This window comes from Mesoplodon densirostris, chromosome 5, assembly GCF_025265405.1.
Source record: "Mesoplodon densirostris isolate mMesDen1 chromosome 5, mMesDen1 primary haplotype, whole genome shotgun sequence".
Taxonomy (NCBI): domain Eukaryota; kingdom Metazoa; phylum Chordata; class Mammalia; order Artiodactyla; family Ziphiidae; genus Mesoplodon; species Mesoplodon densirostris.
The window spans coordinates 128,243,068-128,265,835 of NC_082665.1; the positions used below are offsets into that span (position 1 = coordinate 128,243,068).

Genomic DNA, 22,768 nt, shown 5'->3' on the forward strand with positions numbered 1-22,768 from the left:
TTCCAGTGATGTTTTCTTCTTTCATTTTCTTCTCTCATTTTCACTCACATAAGTGATGGCAAATACCGTGAGGTTTACTGAATGAGTTACTTTTAATGCCTAAGAAATCCATCATCTGTTGATTAATTCATTCAAGACAATTTACATTCCAGTTGTGATGGGTAGAGTCGAGTCGTCCTCAGGTCAGTTTTCTGTTTGGAGCACATTGTAAAATAGTCAAAAACAGGTAATTTTCTAAATTAAATTGTATTGGGAGAAGTAATTTATTTTATGGAAAAGTTTTTAGGCTTATCCCATAAAAACAAAGGAAAAGTTGAACCAAGGAAAACTTTACTGCAGATTATATTGCATGTATCCAACAGGTAATTGGAAAATATATGTACATATTCAATTATACCTACTTTGAATAAACAAAGAACAATCACTAAGATTTATATTAATTTTTATGTGACCAAAATTGAAGAATTTGAAGGATAAAATTATACTTGTAACTGTACTATAAATTAACAGTTCACTTGATTTCTCTATGTCAATAGTAAAGACTTCCACTTTTGATTAAATCATTAAACAGATATAAGCCACATAATTTTTCCAAGTAAACTAAGCAGTTTTTAATGCCTTATATTCTCAGGTCTAATCTAATTTATAATTCTATTATTCCATCGAATATTACATATATTTAATATGTTATATATCTAAATAAAATTCCAAAATTCTATTAATCCATTACAATGCAATATAATATAGTATAATGTAATATAATATATATGTTTATATAAAATAAACTAAATAAAAACAACCCAAAACAGTGACTATTTCCTACTGACTTTCACAATCTATCCAGGTTCCTGACTTACTCCAAAAATTCAATATGTGATACAGATCTCTAGAGAGTAAATTTAAATCAAGGAGGAGATAAAATATACACCAGGTGAAAGCTTAGGGCCTCTCCATTACAGACTATGGCAAAGATCACAAGCTGAAATTCTGTCAAGGGCCAGGTCGGTGGGAATGTAACTGGGTGTAAGAAATCCCAGGTAGAACTGGTTTGAGTTTTGGGAACCATAGCACATTGGAGGGTACCTGTCCTCCTAAGGACATTAAGATTAGAAAGAAGTTTAAAATGATTCTGACCAAAAAAACAAAACAACAAAATAAACAAAAAACCCAAGTCTACAGACCAAATTCAGCCAATGCATTTTGAACGTCTTAATTCATTTTCTGCAACATGTCACTTATTGTCATAATAATGCTGTGTAACAAACCACAGCAAATCTCAGTGGACTGAATGGATAATGAAGATGTGGTATGTGTATACAATTGAATATTACACAGCCATAAAAGAAATGAAATAATGCCATTTGCAGCAACATGGATGGACATGGAGATTATCACACTAAGTGAAGTAAGCCAGACAAAGACAAATATCATAAATCACTTATATGTGGAATCTAAAAAAAAATGATACAAATGAATTTATATACAAAACAGAAATAGACCCACAGACATAGAAAACCAACTTATGATTATCAAAAGGGAAGGTGGGGAGGATAAACTAGATTTTAGGATTAACAGACACACACTACTATATCTAAAATAGATCACCAACAAGGACCTACTGTATAGCACAGTGAACTATACTCAATATTTCGGAATAACCCCTAAGGGAAAATAACCTGAAATATATATATATATATATGCATGTATAACTGAATCACTTTGCTGTACACCTGAAACTAACACAACGTTGCAAATTGACTATACTTCAATTAAAAAAAAACTAATTGGGTTAAAGCAACTGTCATTTCTTCTCATGCTCACATTTGAATAAATTGGAATCAGCTGATCTCAGTGTGTTTGGCTGGGCTCATCTACAGCCTGCAGGTTCCATTCAAATAAGTTCCATGTGTCTCATGGTGGCACCCAGGCAAGATGGGCAATGGCCACTCAGAATGAGAAGGCAAGTCAGTAAGGTTCCTCTATCCATCATGAAGCTGTGGCAGAGATGTGAAGTGAAACACAGAGAAATGATGTATTGAAACTAATAATTTAACCAACCATATCTGAGCATTTGCTGTGTGACCCTGTGTAAGATATTTGTGGTAAAATCTCAGGCTCTAGAGATACATCAACCTGATTTGAATTCTTGCCAAGCCATTTGCTAGCTGTGGGACCCTGGGCTAGTTCATTAAATTCTCTAAACTGCAGCTTATTCTTTCTCTCTCTTTTTTTTAACTTTAGTTACAAATTTTATTTTACCCAACATATCGAAAACAGTATCATTTCAACATGGAATCCCTATAAAATGTTAATAAAATATTTTACTTTTTGGGGGGTGCCAACAGTGTGCATTTCATACTTATAGGTGTTTAGTATTTAAGGACATTTTCTTCCCACCCAAGGCTTATTCTTCTTAAAATAGAAATAACAATAGGAATAATACCTATCTCATAGTTTCTATGCAGTAAATCAGATAATCAGTTTAAAGTGACTAGCACTGTTCCTGGAACACAGCAAAACATTCAACATGATATGTTAGATCACATCATTATAAATTGCTTTGGAAAAGGACTTGGAATAGGAAAATCAGTATTTTGTTTTTATTATATCAACTGATATTGCAATCTCATTATTTAAAAGCAGATGTAAATTACTCCAAAGCATTTTTTAAGCCCTATTCACTTTTTCTGACCTCCACACCCTGGAAACACCAAATTGGCAGATAATTAGATCAGTTGAAATAAAGACTGGTGGAAAAATCATTATAATTCATGGCTTGCATCTGCTAAGCCTGGCATTTAGGCCATATTCTTGTTTACTGCAATCAAGCAGTATCATGGAAAATTAATGAAGAAGGGAAGGAAGGAAGGAAAGAAGGAAGGAAGGGAGGGAGACCAACTCTAACTGATTCCAATTGATCATGCAGGACCTTAGACAATGCTATGGGAGCTGGCAGAGGGCAGGAAGGAATTGTAGTTTGGTTGAAAGAGAGATGGTTTCTTAAAATTCCTGTAATTCATGTTTTGATAATTCAACATTATGGCACTGTATCATCCACTTTCTTGTTGGACAAAACAAACTGTATTAGTCAGCACACTTTTCATTTCAAAAGAGTTGGGACTCAATGAAGCTTAAATGAAGAATAAGAAATGGGGAAGGGAATTTGATACGAGCTGCTTCCAAAAAGCTGTCTTGGATTATCAACAGCTGCCTAGGACTCAAGCCTCCAGGACTCAAGCTAAGGCAGCAACACTCCTGAACTGCTGACTCTGCAAAACAGGCTTGGCTCTCCTCACTCCTCACACAACGATGGCCCCTTCACAGAATTGGATAACAGATGTGCCATAAAGCGAGGCTGCAATTCCAACCCTGATTGGTCACAGGGCATGGGAGGCAGGCAGTTTATGGTGGGGGCAGGTAAATGAGTGTGGCCAAACAATATTTCAGGACCGTGAACTCATTTGAGGGTTCTTAAAATTAAATAATTTAGTGATGCCACATTTAAAAAAAAAATAGGGACTTTACCATATGTTCTCTTTACATTTTTAAATACTTTTTATTTTGATTGGAGTAATATTGCTTTACAATGTTGTGTTAGTTTCTGTTGTACAATGAAGTGAATCAGCTATATGTATACCTATATCCCCTCCCTCTTGGACCTCCCTCCCACCCCCCATCCCACCCATCTGGGTCATCACAGAGCACCGAGCTGAGCTCCCTGTGCTATACAGGGATTTCCCACTAGCTATCTGTTTTACACATGGTAGTGTACTGATGTCAAACTTAATCTTCCAATTCGTCCCAACTCCGCCTTCCCCCACTGTGTCCATATGTCTGTTCTCTACATCTGTGTCTCTATTCCTGCCCTGCAGATAGGTTCATTTGTACCATTTTTCTAGATTCCACATATATGTGTTATTATATGATATTTGTTTTTCTCCTTCTAGCTTACTTAACTCTGTATGACAAACTCTAGGTCCATCCACATCTCTACAAATGACCCAATTTCATTCATTTTTATGTCTGAGTAATATTCCATTGTATATATGTACCACATATTCTTTATCCATTCATCTATCATTGGACATGAGAAAAGGGAACCCTTCTGTTGGCAGGAATGATAATTGATACAGCCACTATGGAGAACAGTATGGCAGATACTAAAAATAGTACTACCATACGACCCAGCAATCCCACTACTGGACATATACCCTGAGAAAACCATAATTCAAAAAGAGTCATGTACACAATGTTCATTGCAGCTCTATTTACAATAGTCAGGACATTGAAACAACTTAAATAGTTTAAATTATTTTTAAATATTTTTATTGCAAATCTACACTATTTCAAATTTATGATGTGTTACATGAGCTTCTGAAAGCCAAGTTGAAATTTTAACCTTCATTTATAATTTCCTTCGTATAGTTGGTTAAGGTCCTGTGATTTGCCCTATGACTGTTGCCGGGTAACGGATGGACCACTGTCTACCTCCAGAGCAAGAAGTTTGGTATCTTCCCTTAAATCCAGCTTTTTCCTCTGAACATCTTTTTCAGGGATGCTTATTAGCCAGGAGTGTAGTTGAGCTCATGGGAGTTTTAGTTTAATCCCTCCTAAACTTCCAACTAGCTCTGATTTGAGAAGAAGGAAAAGAACATCCACATGACACATCACACTGGGAAGAGCCAAGTAGCCAGAAAATCACTTGCTGACCTGGCTCAGGAACTAACCTATCAGGAGTCATGTCTCCCAGTGGCACTCTGGAAATCCTGGAGGTGACCACCCTTCTGGTCAGCACTGAGAGTTGATAAAACAACAAACTTCTCACTTAAGTAATAGGAGTGTGTGTGTGTGTAAGAGAGGGAGAAAAAGGGGGAGGAAGGGAGGGAGAGGGAGAGACAACAACAGACAGTGTGTGTGTGTGTGTGTGTGTGTGTGTGTAAGAGAGGGAGGAAAAGGGGGAGGAACGGAGGGAGAGGGAGACACAACAACAGACAAAACAGACACAACAGACAAAGTGTCTGTGTGTGAGTGTGAGGGTAGGGCTGTGAGTAAGGACGAGTGGATTAGGGTTATTAGCTTTCTTAACATCAACACCAACCTGGGGCTGGTGCTGGGAAGGTTTTCCTCCATGAAACAATGCACCGAAGTAAGATAAGTGAGATAAGAGGTGGGTAATGGTATCCTTTTCTTGTGCAAAGCTAGAGAAATGTCTTTTGTGGTAGGGTTATGGGGAGAAGAGGGTGGGTAGGAACCGTTTGCCATAGCTTTCTCAGGTACATTCGTTTTAGGAATAATTATGCACAGAGTTGAAAATCTGGAGCTCTATTCCCTAAAAACCATTCATCAGTTTCTGGGAATGTCTTTTTCTCTTCCAGCAGATATGTGGACTCAGTTTGAAGACCATATATAAATTCTCAAGATCAGAGATTATGTCAATTTTTTTCACTGCTGTATCCCTGGCCCTAAACACCCATACTAGGTGTTCAACAAATATTTATTGAAAAAAATGAATAATACTGATTAAGTTCACAGTGAATTTCTATCCACTATCAATATATACTCTATTTTCCATAAGTAAGTGAATAGAGTAATATTAATGAAGGGAAAAGGATAGGCAAGCCTTTTACTAAAGGGGAAATTAAACCATTACTTGGTCAATAAGTTTTAGTTATGTAAATTGTACTTCCTCTTTGGACAGAGAAAATACACATTGATACACTGAATGCTCTAGAAAATTCTGGGAAAGTTTTTAAACTTGTTTATATTTCTAAAACTTATTTGAACAGTGAATCCATTTTAATTCTCATTTAAAACATTTTTAACATCCATAGAAACTACTGACCCTAGAGCATGAAGAAATAAAGTTTGGAATATTTAACACATGACATAACATAGTAGATTATTATTTGGTTAGCACTGCTCAATCAGAAAATAAGAGAAAATCTAATAAGAAAGGCCATCCACTTGAGAAATTTTACAAAAATAGTGACTATTAATTAAAGAAGAGAGTTTTGAGGTTCATTTCCAACTGCTTCATTATTCAATTACCAGACATAGAATATTTTGATTCCTAAAGTATTAAAAAGTTATCAAAAGAAATTTAAAATTGATAACAAACTTCATTTCATACCAAATTAAAATTAAATATTGATATTTTTATTAAACAAATTTTATATAAATGTATATGAACTAATAATCATGGGTATTTAAAGGCTTTATTGATTTCCCAGTCTCTGAGTACAGTATTAATGTGACTAAAGCTTGGGTAACAGGGGAAAAGTTAATTTAATAACTTGGTAGTTGTAAAGAACATTCTCTCAAACTAAGTTGTTTTCTGAATTTCTTCAAGGGGAAAAACAATGTCTGAAAACATTTCAGCAGTGAGCATAAATTATAGAGAAAAGTAGTCATTTATATATTAACTGACTAGTGCCATGAGGTCAGAACCTTTGGGTTACCATTTACCCCTTTATTTCTCTCCCGTACAAATGTACCTGAGTCTGGCCATTTGCCTCCCCTGTCCTGTTCCCTATTCTAAGACACTGTCATATCTGGATTCTGGGTCATCTCCCAGCTGGGAGTCCTGCTTGAACTTCTATCTCACTAGAGTTTATTCTCCGAAAAGCATTTGGCTTTTAGAGTGTATGTTAGACTGTATCATTCTCTTGCTCTCAAGCCTCCCTTGGCTTATATAACACTTAAAGTAAAACTCAGTCTTTAATTCCTATAGCCTCCAAGACTCTTGGGATCTGGTCCCTGGACACATTTCCAACTTCATTTCTTGTCACTCCCTTCCAACATTTCAGCCACACTAGCCTCCATAGTGTCCCTTGAGCATATCAAGTGTTAGCCTGTCAGGGGTGGTCTTTGGTAACCAAAAATATGCCCTCTCTTACTCTCCCCCCCCCAAATCCTACCAAGGTCCCTGCCTACAGACACTCCACCAGCTATTACCTTACCCTGACTCATAGCTCACAATACAGGTTACAGTTTTTACTCATCTGGTTACTTGCTATTGTTCATCTCTGCCATTAAAATGCAAGATGTATGAAGGTATATCGTGATTCCTGTGTTGTTTGTTGCCTTAACCCTAGTACCTAGAACAATACTGGTGAATAGCATGCTCTCAATAAATAATCACTGGATAAATTCATGAATAAAATAATTTTAAACATGAAAATATTTATTGCTACATTAAGACAATCTTTTAATACTTAAAATATTCAAAATTTCCATAAATAATGAACATTCATTCCAATTCATAACACTGTACATGAGAAAATCTATATTCATAACTAAGAAAATATTGCCATATAAAAGGCCTGCTTCTTGTAGCAATCAAGAAATTTGGTTCAACCTCCTACACTGTTGGTGGGAATGTAAATTGGTGCAGCCACTATGGAAAACAGTATGGAGGTTCCTTAAAAAACTAAAAATAGGGTTGCCATATGATCCACTCCTGGACATATATCTGGAGAAAACTGTAATTTGAAAACGTACATGCACCCCAATGTTCATAGAAGTACTATTTACAATAACCAAGACATGGAAGGAATCTAAATGTTTATAAATGGATAAAGAAGATGTGGTATATATATATACAATGAAATATTACTCATCCATATAAAACAATGAAATAATGCCATTTGGAAAAACATGGATGGACCTAGAGATTATCATACTAAGTGAAGTAACTCAGACAGAGAAAGGCAAATGCTATATGATATCACTTATATGTGGAATCTAAAATATGACACTAATGAACTTATTTACAAAATACAAACAGACTCACACACATAGAAAACAGTCTACAGTTACCAAAGGGGAAAGGAGGTGAAGGAGGAATAAATTAGGAGTTAGGGATTAACATATACACACTACCATATATAAAATAGATAAACAACAAAGTCCTACTATATAGCACAAGGAATGATATTCAGTATATTGTAATAAACCATGATGGAAAAGGATATGAAAACGACTATATATATATATATATATATATATATATATATATATATATATATATATAACTGGATCACTTTGCTGTACACCAGAAATTAATGCAATATTGTAAGTCAACTATACTCCAATTAAAAATAAAGAAGAACGTTGGTTCTATTATAGTATGCCCAATTTGTGATGAAAATTTTGAAAATAAAGCAGACACACTACTTTAACATACTTAACATTGTGATGGTTTTAAAATATGTCTACAAATTTTTATATTACTCAATGGCCTCCCATCCACAAAGTGTGGCCCATCTCCACTGCTCCTAACAGACTGTGTGGGACTTGTGAGACTAGGTCCTTGAAGACATTGCAGCTTCCTCCTGTTCTATCACCAACTACCATGTGGTGAGAACATACAAGCAGCCCTTCAGGGACGTCCATGCAGCAAGTAACTGAGGCCTCCAAGCAACAGCCGCAGTGGATCTTCCAGCTCTGGTCAAGGCTTTCAGTGATTGTAGCCGCACTGCTTATCACTCCCTTCCAACATTTTAACCATCCTAGCCTCCATATTGTTCCTTGGACATCTCAGCTCCAACCGAATGAGGAACCCTGAGCCAGAATCACCCAACTAAGTCACTTCCATGACCCACAGAAATTACATGAGATGATAACAGTTTACTATTTATCTATTAATTTGGGGGTGACTTGTTATACAACAATGTATAACTAATACAGATATATAATATCTTTTTCACTAAAACAGGGAATCCTGAAGCAGCCATTGATATGAAATTTTGCCTGATTTCTTTAACTTTTCTGAACCTCAGTTTCCTCCTCTGAATAATGGGAATGATGTTATCTCTCACATCGATTTACTGTGAAGATTAAACAATTTATCATATGTACACAATGACTAGAACACTGCCTAATTTTTTTTTTTCGGTACGCGGGCCTCTCACTGTTGTGGCCTCTCCCGTTGCAGAGCACAGGCTCCGGACGTGCAGGCTCAGCAGACATGGCTCATGGGCCCAGCCGCTCCGCGGCATGTGGGATCTTCCCGGACCGGGGCACGAACCCGTGTCCCCTGCATTGGCAGGCGGGCTCTCAACCACTGTGCCACCAGGGAAGCTCCTCATTTTGATTTACTTACTTTTTCCTCAATAAGGAGCCTGCAAGCATATTATGTCACTTTGTTTACACTTGTTTCAAAAGACTGATAAAAATGCAGTGAGACCTCACAGTTACAGACAGCTTGATTTCTAAATGCATCATGATACAAAACTTAGTGCACAAACTGTATTTGAAATAGATTTTCTCATAAAAAATTCTAGGAAAAAAGAGCATAATACTTGGAAATCCCACTGAAGCCTATGAAAACTTATAAAGTCCCTCAAAGTAGTTAAATTGAAAATAACAATAGAATGAATGCATATTTGTAGAGGATTCTGTCCTCAGACGCCCCTCTGAGGCTGAAGGAATTGTGTCCATCTGCTAGGCATGCACCTGCTGACAGCCCTGATCTCAGCCTTCTCCAGAAATTATGCTCAGTTGAAGAGAGCTGCCCTCCCCAATATCACAGCCCCTTTCTTGGGGAAGCCAGCATCCAATGACGTGTTCACATGGGACTTAAATGTCCAGCTCCCTGTCCCCATCTGTGCAATTATGAACAGGCCTCCCAGCTCCAATTCTCCCTTGGGGTGGCTGAGGCCTTTGTTGTGACTGCAGCACAGCCCAATTATTCCCTCTAACAGTTATTACTCCTGAGAGCATGCCCCAAGAAACTTTCTGTAAGCAAATCTCCATCCCAGAATTTGCTTTCTGGAGAACCCAAGTTGCACCTCCTCATGGGTCTAACTTTGCACTTCACCTTCAGGGGTCTGCTGGCATTACACTCTAGTTGTGGGTCTAGAGGAACAGAGGGAGGTGGTGAGGACACTCAGCACTGAGACTTAAGGGAGGTCTTCAGGCAATGCAGGCTAGTCCACCCAGAGGGGAGTGGAAAGAGACTGTTCTCTAACCTAAATGCTATTGTTTTAGGAATAGGAAATGGAATTAGATGAGAACAAAGGGGCAGAGATTTTGTGATAGTCTGCATGGTAACTCAAGGACAATTTTAAGAGCTATTAAAAAGTACAGAATTTGTTGGTTATTATATGAATTTCTTTAATAGTGTTATGTATCCATAATGCTAGTGTATCAATAGGGTAATTCACCTAGGCAAGCACCCATCATGTTTTGACAGTATAATGTCAGAATTAAGATCCTGGCCTCTAGAATCTTAGAAATGTGAGTTCAAATCCAAGTTCAGCTTCTCACTGTCTGTAAATTCTTAAATAAATTAGTTAACTTTTCCCAGCTTTGATTTTCATATCCATATAACAGACCAACCTCTCAAAATTATTGTGATCACAAGGAGATAATACCTGTAAACAATTTAGCTGTTTGCTCCATGTCTTAAAACCTCAATACGTGATGAATGTTTCTGTTTTTGTTATAAACACAGAAAGCAAAGGTACTAAAAGAGACTTTCCTGATGTTTGCAACGGGTCATCTTAAAAGATAGGGCACCACCAGCGTCTGGGGCAGGAGGACAGAGGAGCCCTTCCCGTTGCCGGTGCCGGCCTTATGTCTTGGAATTACTTCACTCGAGAGCGAGAAGGCAAGCAGCACCATGAGCAACACTACCATCGTCCTCAGCACTGGGGGCCCGGGCCCCAGCGGCAGGCCGGGTGGCAGGGGAGGCAGTGGCACCGAGGTAATCCTGGTGACTAATGTCTCCCCGAGTGCTAGCTCTGAGCAGATGTGGACCCTCTTCGGTTCCCCAGGGAAGATCGACAAACTGCACCTCTTCCCGCCTGATGATTCACCTTTGCCAGTCTCATCCCGAGCCTGTTTTGTTAAGTTCCATGATCCAGACTCAGCAGTTGCGGCAAAGCATCTGACAAACACTGTATTCATTGACAGAGCTTTGATAGTCGTACCATATGCAGAAGGAGTTATTCCTAATGAGACTAAGGCTTTGTCTCTGTTGGCACCAGCTAATGCAGTGGCAGGTCTTCTGCCTGGTGGTGGACTCCTGCCTACTCCTAACCCACTTACACAGGTTGGCCCTGTTCCACTGGCTGCTTTGGGAGCTGCTCTCTTGGTCCTGCCCTTGCTGCACTTGGTCTTCCTGGCACAAACTTGGACTCTCAGTCTCTTGCTGCAGATCAGTTGCTGAAACTTATGAGTACTGTTGATCCCAAGTTGAATCATGTAGCTGCCGGTCTTGTTTCACCAAGTCTGAAATCAGATACCTCTAGTAAAGAAATAGAGGAAGCCTTGACGAGAGTACCAGAGGCACACTTCCTAATTTCTGCTGGTATATGTCCAGGTAACAAGGAAGAAAAACGAAGGCACTTGAGGTCAAGATCATGTTCTAGGAGGAGGAGGATTCCCTCATCTTCTAGGCACAGGTGGTCAAGAAGCAGACCAAGAAGGAGATCACATTCTAAGTCAAGGAGTAGACAACAATCCAAAAGTCCAAGACAGAGAAGATCTCATTCCAGAGAGAGGGGTAGAAGGTCAAGGAGCACAACAAAAAAACAGAGACAAAAAGAAAGAAGACAAAGAAATGTTCTAAAACACCACCAAAAAGTTATAGCACAGCCAGACGTTCCAGAAATGCGAGCAGAGAGAGATGACAATGAAGAAGCAGTAGTGGCACAAGATCTCCTAAAAAGCCTAGGTTTCCCAAAAGAAAATTGTCTTGCTCACCATCCCCTAGGAGACATAAAAAGGAGAAGAAGAAAGATAAAGACAAAGAAATAAGCAGAGATGAAAGAGAACGATCCACAAGCAAGAAGAAGAAAAGTAAAGATAAGGAAAGGGAACGGGAAAGAAAATCAGAGAGTGATAAAGATGTAAAACAGGTTACATGGGACTATGATGAAGAGGAACAAGGGTATGACAGTGAGAAAGAGAAAAAAGAGGAGAAGAAACAAAAAGAACCAGGTTCTCCAAAGACAAAAGAATGCTCTGTGGAAAAGGGAACTGGTGATTCACTAAGAGAATCCAAAGTGAATGGGGATGATCTCATGAAGAAGACATGGATATGAGTGACTGAATATTGTCTCTGTGGGAATCCAACTGTATACATGCATCAGTGTCATTCCGCTGTGTGATTTCTTAATGCTGTATTTGTTCATCTCAAATCTAGATGTATGCAGCTCTGAGTCATAAATGGTTATAAAGTTCTTGATGTTGATATTAGTTATTTACATCCAAAAGCTTTTAGAAAAATGATACATGAGTAACCAATTCTTGACATGTAGAAAGCTGATTGAGTAAACAAGCAGTTTTACTATTCTGGGTCTGCTTCATAACAAAAATGAAAAGCTACATGCATCTACAGTAGGCATGGATTGTTTATGTTGTACAATCTCCTTTATTAAGTTTACTTACAGTATTTCTAGAATTTGATTCATTGCCATAATAGAGCCATGTAGAGAATGCACTGATTGAATGTTAATTGTGGCAGGAATATCCTAAATGTCATTCAAATCCTCCAACATGATGGATCTATTTATGGTCTTGTTCACTGACATGACAAATTAACATTCTTATAGTTACAACTGGAAATGAGCATTTGAAACAGATAATTCTTTAAGCCTTGTGGCTAAAATTTTGTGGCTTTTGTTTAACTTTGAAAGGTTATATATGCACTAATCTTTTTTGATGGCTATAATTAGACTGTAATTACAGAAACAAGATTTCAAATGAAACTGTCTTTGGCAGTAAGTAAGTAGCATATTTTGAAGTAGAGTTGTATACTTTTTCATAAGATGTTTGGGAATTTTTTCCCTAAAATAATTTATTGAACATCTACATCAGTGAAAGTTATCTGCCTATCCTGAAGTCCATCTGTAAAAGAAAACTATCTCTTGTCCTGATTTTCAATTTTCCACTCTTTTATTAATTTGTTTTAATCTCTTTGGAAAAGGGGGATAGTGCATTTTAAATTGACCTTCATATGCTTTTAAAAATAAGACACATCTACTTGATATTGTACTTTTTATTTGATCTCAAGTTGTATAAAACCAATAAATTTTGTGTTACTGTTACTGCAGTAGTAATCTGAGGCACACAGTGATTCTATGTTAAATGCAAAGTAGTTATGCAACTGTTTTCTTACAGGAGTTTCCAAGCTTCACTTTTGTGCAGTAAAAACAAAAGTACTATAGTCTGTGCCATGTTGATGTACAGTTTCTGAAATTGTTTTACAAGACTTTGATAATAAAACCTTTAAACTTAAAAAAAAGAAAAGAAAAGAAAAAAGAAAGACAGGGCAAAGAAGAAATGTAATGTAATGCTGAATGACCTTGCCCCTTATTTCAGAAATTTGGTTAAAGCCCGCAAACATGAGAAGAATAGCTAGAAGCACCCTCCATACACCTCCACTTCCGTTTTGGGGAAACCCAACAAGTTTCCCCAAAAGGTGACCAAACTGGCCTTTCTGCCCTTATCCTAACTTTATTCAATAAGTACAAATATAGTACAAACATAAATAATATATAGTAAGAGTAGATGTAAATAGAAATATAAATGTTAACTTAAATATATACAGAAGAGGAGTTTAGTATTCTGGAATTAATAAGTAAGGAAATTATTTGGCTCTTCTCTTGCCCTCCTCATAAGACTTTGAGAGATCTGCCAAGAAAAGCACTAACAGAGAAGGAGGGCCTTTAAGAGGGTGAAATAAATACCCCAGACGCCAGCTAGATAGATGCCTGCAAAGCTGCAGAAACAGTCAAACCGACACCCAACTCAGATGTCTACAGAGTGCGTGGTAGAGCTTGTCTCTGCTTGATTGTAAAGACTGGTGCCTGCTTCTCCAGAAAGTTCTGAAGGTGGAAAGCCTCTGGAACATTCCCCAATGGCAGAATAAAGAGTAGGGCAACAGGACTTTATGGTCTGCACTCCCATGTAGGTGTGGCAGGGATACCTTAGTTGGCCCTGCAGGTGGGTGTATGACAGCATCCAGGTGTAAGCCAACTTGATGGGACCTTAACCAAGGAGGGCCTTGCTTGCTTGGGAAAAGCAGACAGATCAATTTGTTGAGGAACGGAGTGGGTGTGAGAATAAGCAAATGGTAAGTTGGAGCATATATTGCTCCAATTAGGCAAATACACAAGACCAGAAATCTGGCAAAGGGGGTTGTTTCCAAAGAACATAAAATACACTGCAGTAGAAAACCAGCACAAAATACCTATCATGACCAGTAGCCACAAATTGTATCAGTAATAAAAGACATTTTGCCCTTTTTCTTTTAATCTCTACACTCACTATGTTGAGTCTGGAAAAGTCAGAAGGGAGAGAGAGAAAAAATAAAACACAGATCACAGCCTTGTCTAAATGGACTGGGGGAATCCGAGTAATACTTGAGGCTCAATTTTGAAATCGGATCACCTAAGGATTGTGTATCCTTAAAATTGAGGATTAACAAAAAATAAGATTGTTCTTATAATTGAAAATAACAAGAGAGTTGCTATATCTTGCTGAGATGCCTTCAGTGCCAGGGAAAGGAGAGCCAACAGAGAAAGGTTGAAAGGAGTGATGGGAGAAAAAAAATGCAGTCTGTTTCTGTGGTGTATTATGTTCAACCCATTCAGTAAATTGAGATAGAGTTAAAAGATATTTCCAGATAGGAGAAAAAAATAGACCCTTTATGAGACAACTGTAGCTTTGAAAAATCAAATATGAAAGAAAGGACAAAAATGATATAGGCTTCTGTGTTCCTAAGGGGGGAAAAAAGGTGAAAAGATGCTGGGTGCGATGAAGGTGAAAAGATGTTGGGTGAGATGATTCCCTACCTGTGCACCAGGGGGCACTGTAAAAGCAGGGCAGCTTTGTCGTTAGCAGTAACTAGACCAGAAGAAGAAATGCAGTTCAGGAGGAACACCTATGAAGGTAAGTGGTGCACACTTAGCTATTTACGTTTAGCTCACGTTTCCTAGTTGGCGGCTCAGGACCTGAGATTGAGCATGATTGTCACATGAACAAGAAACTGAAAATACATCTCTTTGAAACATAATCCAGGTTGCTAAGTAAATTTCACCTCTACTGGTTGCTTCACACTATCAATGATGTCTATAATCAGACGTGCCCCATTCCTGTTTAGTTTCCCTACTTTCTAACATCCATAAATTCAGCAGTGGGTGATGAAAGTCTAGATCACACTCAGGCATCTAATGCGACTGTAAAGAAGCATTCTTTCCCTCTGTGGAATTACTCTTTTAATGTTCCTGCTTTCCAATTTACATCATTTAGAAGCTGTTAAAGTAATGGCATAGGCATCAGAAAAACGAAAGGGAATGTGGAAAAGGAGATTATTTGTGTCTGTGTTCTATTCATCACATTGCCTGTTGAGTTTATATCACTGGCTTCAGATTTATCCCATTTCTTGTCTTTTATGACTGGAGACATTAAGGGCAACCTGTCAGCTCTGTAAAATAACATTTTTAATCCTCTAAATCTTCTCCATGTAATCTTTAATAACTGTCTTACGTTCAAGTTGACAGCAAAGCAAGTAATAAAAATGCTTAACACCATTTTATAGGTCACATAACAGAACAGTTTATTTTAGTTTAACAGGGCGATAACAGGTAACAGATAATGAAGTCACTACAGATTTGTACAACATAGTTTGTGAGTTGGCAACAGCTTCAGAAAAGCCTTAGAAAATCTTCTTTTGAGCTATAACAAAACAGAAGTGCATTTCCCATTTTTCTCTCTTTCTAATGATTCATGAGAGTCAATCTCAGAGTTGCTGCACTTCAATTTTCAAAACTTGATGCCCATTATGTAAACAAATCAACTTTTTAATGGGAAAGGATGTCTTTCTCCCAGAACTTCAAATGACAAAAGTGAAAGAAGCAAAGAAGTGATTATTCTACAGCCATTTAGGAATACAAAATTATCTAAGACATCTTTAATACAGTAAAAACCACTGCCTGCCTGTGACTATTGAAATAAAAATAGAAATTAATTGAAATGCCATAAAATGTAAAATCCATTAACTTTAACAAGATTGTATTCTTTCATTATGGCTTATCTCCATTTTATCTATTTTAATAGTTTAAACATAGCTATTTTAGAGGCTCTTTCAGATCGTTGTATAATTTCTAGATATCTTAGTGCTAACTCCACTCATTTTTTGCACCTAGTGACACTGCGTCTTCACAGGAACCAGACAACTCTTTGTCAGTTTAGTTCCAGCTCTAGTCTTTTAGCAATACTACAAATCCTGTCCCCTTTTTGGCATCTGACCGTCCAATGGTAAGGACTCTGCACTTTCACTTCCAAGGGTGTGGGTTCAATCCCTGGTCAGGGAACTAAAATCCCACAAACCACATAGCATGCCCCCCCTCCAAAAAAAAATCTCAAAATGCCATCCTTGGCCTATCTGTGTGTAGTGATCTGAGAGCTAAATATTTCTCTATTTCCTCCCTCCCTCCCTGTCCATTACTCACTCTTGAACTTTAACTTTCATTATATTCTTTGGAAGATCTACTCCAGCAGTTGGATGTGCCTGGCTTCCTACCAGTTCAACACCATTCACTAACACCCTCTCTGGTTGGTGATTTTTCTTTGATCCTTTTTGCATCTTCTTTTCCTCATTCCCTCCCATATATTTTTGAGGTCTAATTCCTATAATAAAATTTTCATTCTACATACTCCTAGTTGAACCCTAATTGAACTCTTATACTAAGGATAATTGAATTTCTACAGCTGGTATGTGAGGAAGGATGCTACAGAAGTGTTGGCAAATGCACAACTGTGAAGAAATGCTTCCAGCTACAAGTAACAGAGAGTCTATTAATAGTATCTTAGATCAAAATGTCATGTAAAGCTAACTTAACAATAAATATAAAAGAAGGTGTCTCAGAATTGGTACAGATACTTCAAGATATCATTACACACCAAGGCTCTAATTTACTCTCCATCACCCTCAGTTTTAATCTTTTGTTTTTATGTTTGGTGTTTCATTGTCACAAGAGGACTGTCATGTCTCCAGAAATCACATCTGTGTTCAATTAATAAGAAGGTATAAAGTGCAAGATTAGCAGCAGGTATCCCTTGTGTTAGCAAATCCAATGTTTTAACAAATTCCCCCCCAGCTGACCTCTCCTTATATCTCATTGGTCAGTATTGAGTCAAAGGAAAAATGAGATCATGGTGACTCAGGCTAATATGGATAATCTCTTGAATATGGCTGAAGGGTCTACGTACCCTCACAACATAGGATCTCTAGCCACTGGCTAACAGATCAAGGTTCTTATAGCAGGAAAGGAATATATGAGGGGAAAGCAGGATGTTTATTGGGTAGGCAAGAGCCAGTGTCAGCCTTGGGATGGGGGGACGAGGAACAGAATATATTCAGGATATGGCAAGACCCCAACGGGGCTGGATTATATAGTAAATAGGTGATATAAAGGTAAGAGAAGCAACAAAAATGGCGTGCTAAACATGATGGACTTGACTCTAGAAAATTGAAGTTCTTAGAAGAGTTTGAAACAGAAGAATGACACAAACATATCAGTGTTTTAGAATGGTATCTACTATAATTTTTTTGGTCTCTTAGGGGAAATAAAATGTCTCTACAGAGACTCCCTCTTCCCATAATCTTCCCCTAAAGAGGCATGAAGATGAAACCCCAGGATTCCAGACCACTTTTCTAGGTGCAAAGGTAGTAGATACGCCACAGCTTTGATAAATGGGGACTCCTCTACATGGCCCTCTTTTCCTTCTGTGTCCCCAGATAAAGAAAGGGGTTCACTTATTTTTAAATAGTACCACCTAAAATTATTTTTCTAAAAAGACAAGACAAGCAATACATCTTACAGAGAAGTTGATGTCTGTGAAGTAACTGCTTTCTAGATACATTGTTCCTAAGTTTTAAAACTTTATATTTAGCATGTCATTGGATGGCACACACATTGCTAATTTCTTCCCCTTATAACTTGTAAGAGGGTGTTAGTTGAATGCTTTGTTCAATATTTTAAATTTACACTTAGAAAAATGAAACAAGTTTTTATGAGGGTTCCTCCCGGCCTTGGACACATTATGATGAGGGGACATAGAAAGGTGAGGCTATTTTCAAAGGACCAAACAGCTGTTTTAGTCACAGAAAGTCCTACAGTCATTCAAGGATAAAGGGCATGAGAAAACACTAAATAAAGATGATAAAAAATAAACAAAATTTTCAAATGAAAAATCAGAATATTTATAATGTTAAACTTTGTTAAGGGTCCAAGAAATCTGGATAAATGATGTCACCAAAGCAAACCATTACAGCTTCCCCAGGTTTATAGGTAAGCCAAGCAATTACAGAAGCATAAACATTAACAAATGAGGTCACTTCCAATTATTTTATTTGTCAACATTTGACAAAATTCAACATCAATTCATGATAAAAATCCTCATCAAAGTTGGTATAGAGGGAACATATCTCAACAAAATAAAGATAATTTGTGACAAACCCATAGCTAACAACATACTCAGTGGTGAAATGCTGAAAGCATTTCCACTAAAGTTGGGAACAAGACAAGGATGCCCACTCTTGATACTTCTATTTAACATAGTATTGGATGTCCTAGCTACAGCAATCAGACAAGAAAAAGAGATAAGAGGCATCCACATTGGAAGGGAAGAAGTAAAACTGTCACTATTTGCAGATGACATGACGCTATGTATAGAAAACCCAAAAGACTCCACCAAAAAACTATGAGAACTAATAAATGAGTTAAGCAAAATTGCACAATACAAGATTAATATACAGAAATGTGTTGCTTTTCTATACATTAATAATGAACTATCAGAAAGAGAGCAAAAAAATCTGATTAAAATTGCATTAAAGAAAATAGCTAGGAATAAACTTAACCAAGGAGATGAATGACCTATACTTTTAAAACTACAAAACACTGATGAAGGAAATTGAAGATGATAACAAGAATGGAAAGATATCTTAGGTTGACAGATTGGAAGAATTAATATTGCTAAGATGGCTATCCCACCCTAAGCAATCCATATATTTAATGCAAACCCTATCAAAATACCCATGATACTTTTCACAGAACTATAACAAATAATTCTAAGATTTATGTGAACCCACAAAAGACCATCATTTGCCAAAGCGAACCTGAGAAAACAGAACAAAGCCAGAGGAAACATGCTTCCTGACTTCAATCTATACTACGATGCTATAGTAATCAAAATAGCATGGTACTGGCACAAAAACAGACACATAGATCAATGGAAGAGAATAGAGAGCCCAGAAATAAACCCACGAACCTATGTTCAATTAATCTACAACAACAAAAAAGGATGCAAATAAAAGGAGGCAAGAATATACAATGGAGAAAAAAACAGTCTCTTCAATAAGTGGTGCTGGGAAAACTGAGAAGCTACATGTAAAAGAATGAGATTAGAATATTTCCTCACACCTTATACAAAAATAAAGTCAAAATGGATTAAAGACATAAATGTAAGACCAGAAAATATAAAGGTTCTACATGAAAACATATAACACTCTTTGACATAAATCATAGCAATATTTTTTGATCTGACTCCAAGTCAAAGGAAACAAAAGTAAAAATAAACAAATAGGACCTAATTTAACTTAAAGGCTTTTGCACAGCAAAGGAAACCACTGACAATGAAAAGACAACCTACTGAATGGTCGAAAATATTTGCAAATGATGTGACTGACAAGGGGTTAATATGGAAAATATACAAGCAGCTCATACAATTCAATACAAAAAAATTAAATATGGGCAAAAAACCTGAATAGACATTTTCCCAAAGAAGACATACAGATGGCCAACAGACATGAAAAGATGCTCAACATTACAAATCATCAGAGAAGTGCAAATAAAAACCAAAATGACTTATAACCTCACAACTGTGAGAATGGCTACCATCAAAAGTCTAACAAATGTTGGCAAGGATGTGAAGAAAAGGGAGCTCTTGTGCCTTGTTGGTGGGAACGTAAATTCATATAGTCACTGTGGAAAACCATACGGAGGTTCCTCAAAAATCTAAAAAAAAAAAAAACATATGATCCAGCAATTCCACTCCTGGGTATATATCCAGAAAAAGAGAAAACATTAATTTGAAAAGATACATGCACCCAATATTCATAGCAGCATTATTTACAATAGCCAAGATATGGAAGCAACCAAGTGTCCATCAGCAGATTAATGGATAAAGAAGATGTGATATATATTCCATACACACACACACACCACACACACACATACACACACACAATGGACTATTACTCAGCCATAAAAAAGAATGAACTTCTTTGATTTGAATCAATGTGGATGAACCTAGAGATGATTATGCTTAGTGAAATAAGGCAGACAGAGAAAGACAAATACTCTACATCTACATGTGGAATATAAAAAATAAAAGAAATGTACATAAGAAAACAGAAACAGGCTCACAGATATAGAAAACAAACTGGTGGATACCAGTGGGGGAGGGAAAAATGAGGGGCATGCTAGGGGTGGGAATTAAGAGATACAACTACTATGTATAAAAAAATAAGCTACAAGGATATATTGTACAGTGCAGGGAAATATAGTCATGACTTTGTAATAACTTTAAATGGAGTATAATCTATAAAAGTATTGAATCACTATGCTGTACACATGAAACTAATATAATGTTGCAGGTCAACTCTACTTCAACAATATATCTAATGTGAAAAATAAAAAACAATTATATTGTTTGTAACAACTTATAATTTCAAATAGATTCAATTCAGTCACTTCCTTTAAAGTTCTAGTGAGTTTATTAAGTTTGCATTATACATTATTAATATATAAAATCTATTGTATTTCTAAACAATAACAGTAAACAATTAGAAAGTAAAATTTAAAAATTAGTACCATTTGAAATAATATTAAAATTTTGAAATACTGAAGGGTATAACAGGCAATACATGTGCAAATGTTTATGATGAAAACTATAAAGCATTACTCAAAAACTGAAGATGATTTAAATAATTTTTTTAAGTTTCTATAGCCACTTTTCTTTTTTTTTAGTTGTACATATACTCACTTTAATCACTTTTATTAATCTCTATTTTTGTATGTCTTCAGAAAGCATTTAGTACATTAAAACATTTCTTTAAAAAGTATAGATATTAACCTATATTGAGAAAACAAATTGAATCCAGCATTCCCCATAGTTGGCCAAAATTTAAAACATTCTACATATTCATTTACCAAATCTATGAATAGAATACAAAATGTCCACAGACTGAACACTCTGAAAGACAAAGGCAGTGTGATATTCATGAAGCAGCTCAATCCTGGATGCTGAAATTTGGCCTCACACAGGGTTAAACAATGCATGTTTCTGCACTGCAAATTACCCTCCTCTCTTACTATAAGAACTATAATATTTGACAGATAAATACTATTCCAGTTTCCATTCCATTCTTCATATCTCTAAATCATCTTAATCAAACTCCTACCCAATGTAGAATCTCAGGAATATTTGTGGCACATGGCAACCCATCTAAACAGTGGGCAAATGCATCCTTCTCTGAAAGTAAGAAGCAGTAGTTTAGATGCAAACCTGACAACGATTTCATCTGGCTTCATACTAGGGATCACTGAGAGACTGAAGGAAATCACTGGCATTTGCCTCCGCATCATACCTTTAATTATTAAATCCCACTGCAAATCTGCCATCACTGACTGCCGGCTATTCTCAGGAGCCACTTTTGAAGTTAATTGTACCTATTCCTGTACATGACTCTCATTTTATTTAACTTATTATTTTATATTGGAGTATAGTTGATTAACAGTGTTGTGATAGTTTCAGGTATACACCAAACAGATTCAGTTATACATATACATGTATCTATTCTTTTTCAAATTCTTTTCCCATTTAGGTTGTTACATAATATTAAGCAGAGTTCCCTGTGTTATACAGTAGTAGGTCCTCCGTGGTTATCAATTTTTTTTTTTTGAAGTACGTGGGCCTCTCACTGCTGTGGCCTCCCCCCATTTCAGAGCACAGGCTCCGGACGCTCAGGCCCAGTGGCCATGACTCAAGGGCCCAGCCGCTCTGTGGCATGCGGGATCCTCCTGGACCAGGGCACGAACCTGTGTCCCCTGCATCAGCAGGTGGACTCCCAACAACTGCACCACCAGGGAAGCCCCGTGGTTATCAATTTTAAGTATAGGAATGTGTACACGTCAATCCCAAACTCCCTAACTATCCCTTCCCCCCACCCTTCACCCCCGGTAACCATAAGTTCATTCTCTAAGTCCCTGAGTCTGTTTCTATTTTATAAATAAGTTCATTTGTATCATTTCTTTTTAGATTCCACATATAAGCAATATCGTACAATATTTCTCTTTCTCGATCTGACTTACTTCATTCACTATGACAATCTCTAGGTCCATTCATGTTGATGCAAATGGCATTATTTCATTCTTTTTAATGGCTGAGTAATATTCCATTGTATATATGTACCATATCTTTTTTATTCATACCTCTGTCGATGGATATTAGGTTGCTTCCATGTCTTGGCTATTGTAAACAGTGTTGCAATGAACACTGGGGTGCATGTATCCTTCTGGACCATGTTTTTCTCAGGATAAATGTCCAGGAGTGGGATTATGGGATCATATGGTAGCTCTACTTTTAGTTTTTTAAGGAACATCCATACTGTTCTCCATAGGAGCTGTACCAATTTAAATTTGCAACAACAGTGTAGGAGGGTACCCTTCTCTCCACACCCTCTCCAGCATTT

At 37.0% G+C, this 22,768-nt stretch overlaps 1 protein-coding gene and 1 pseudogene across 1 annotated transcript in view; one reads left to right on the forward strand and one right to left on the reverse strand.

Moving 5' to 3' along the window:
• The window catches only part of ZNF385D (zinc finger protein 385D), a 953,368-nt gene that overhangs the window by 633,922 nt on the left and 296,678 nt on the right, over positions 1-22,768 (reverse strand). The window lies entirely within an intron of this gene.
• LOC132491295 (serine/arginine-rich splicing factor 11-like) lies at positions 10,625-12,058 on the forward strand (annotated as a pseudogene).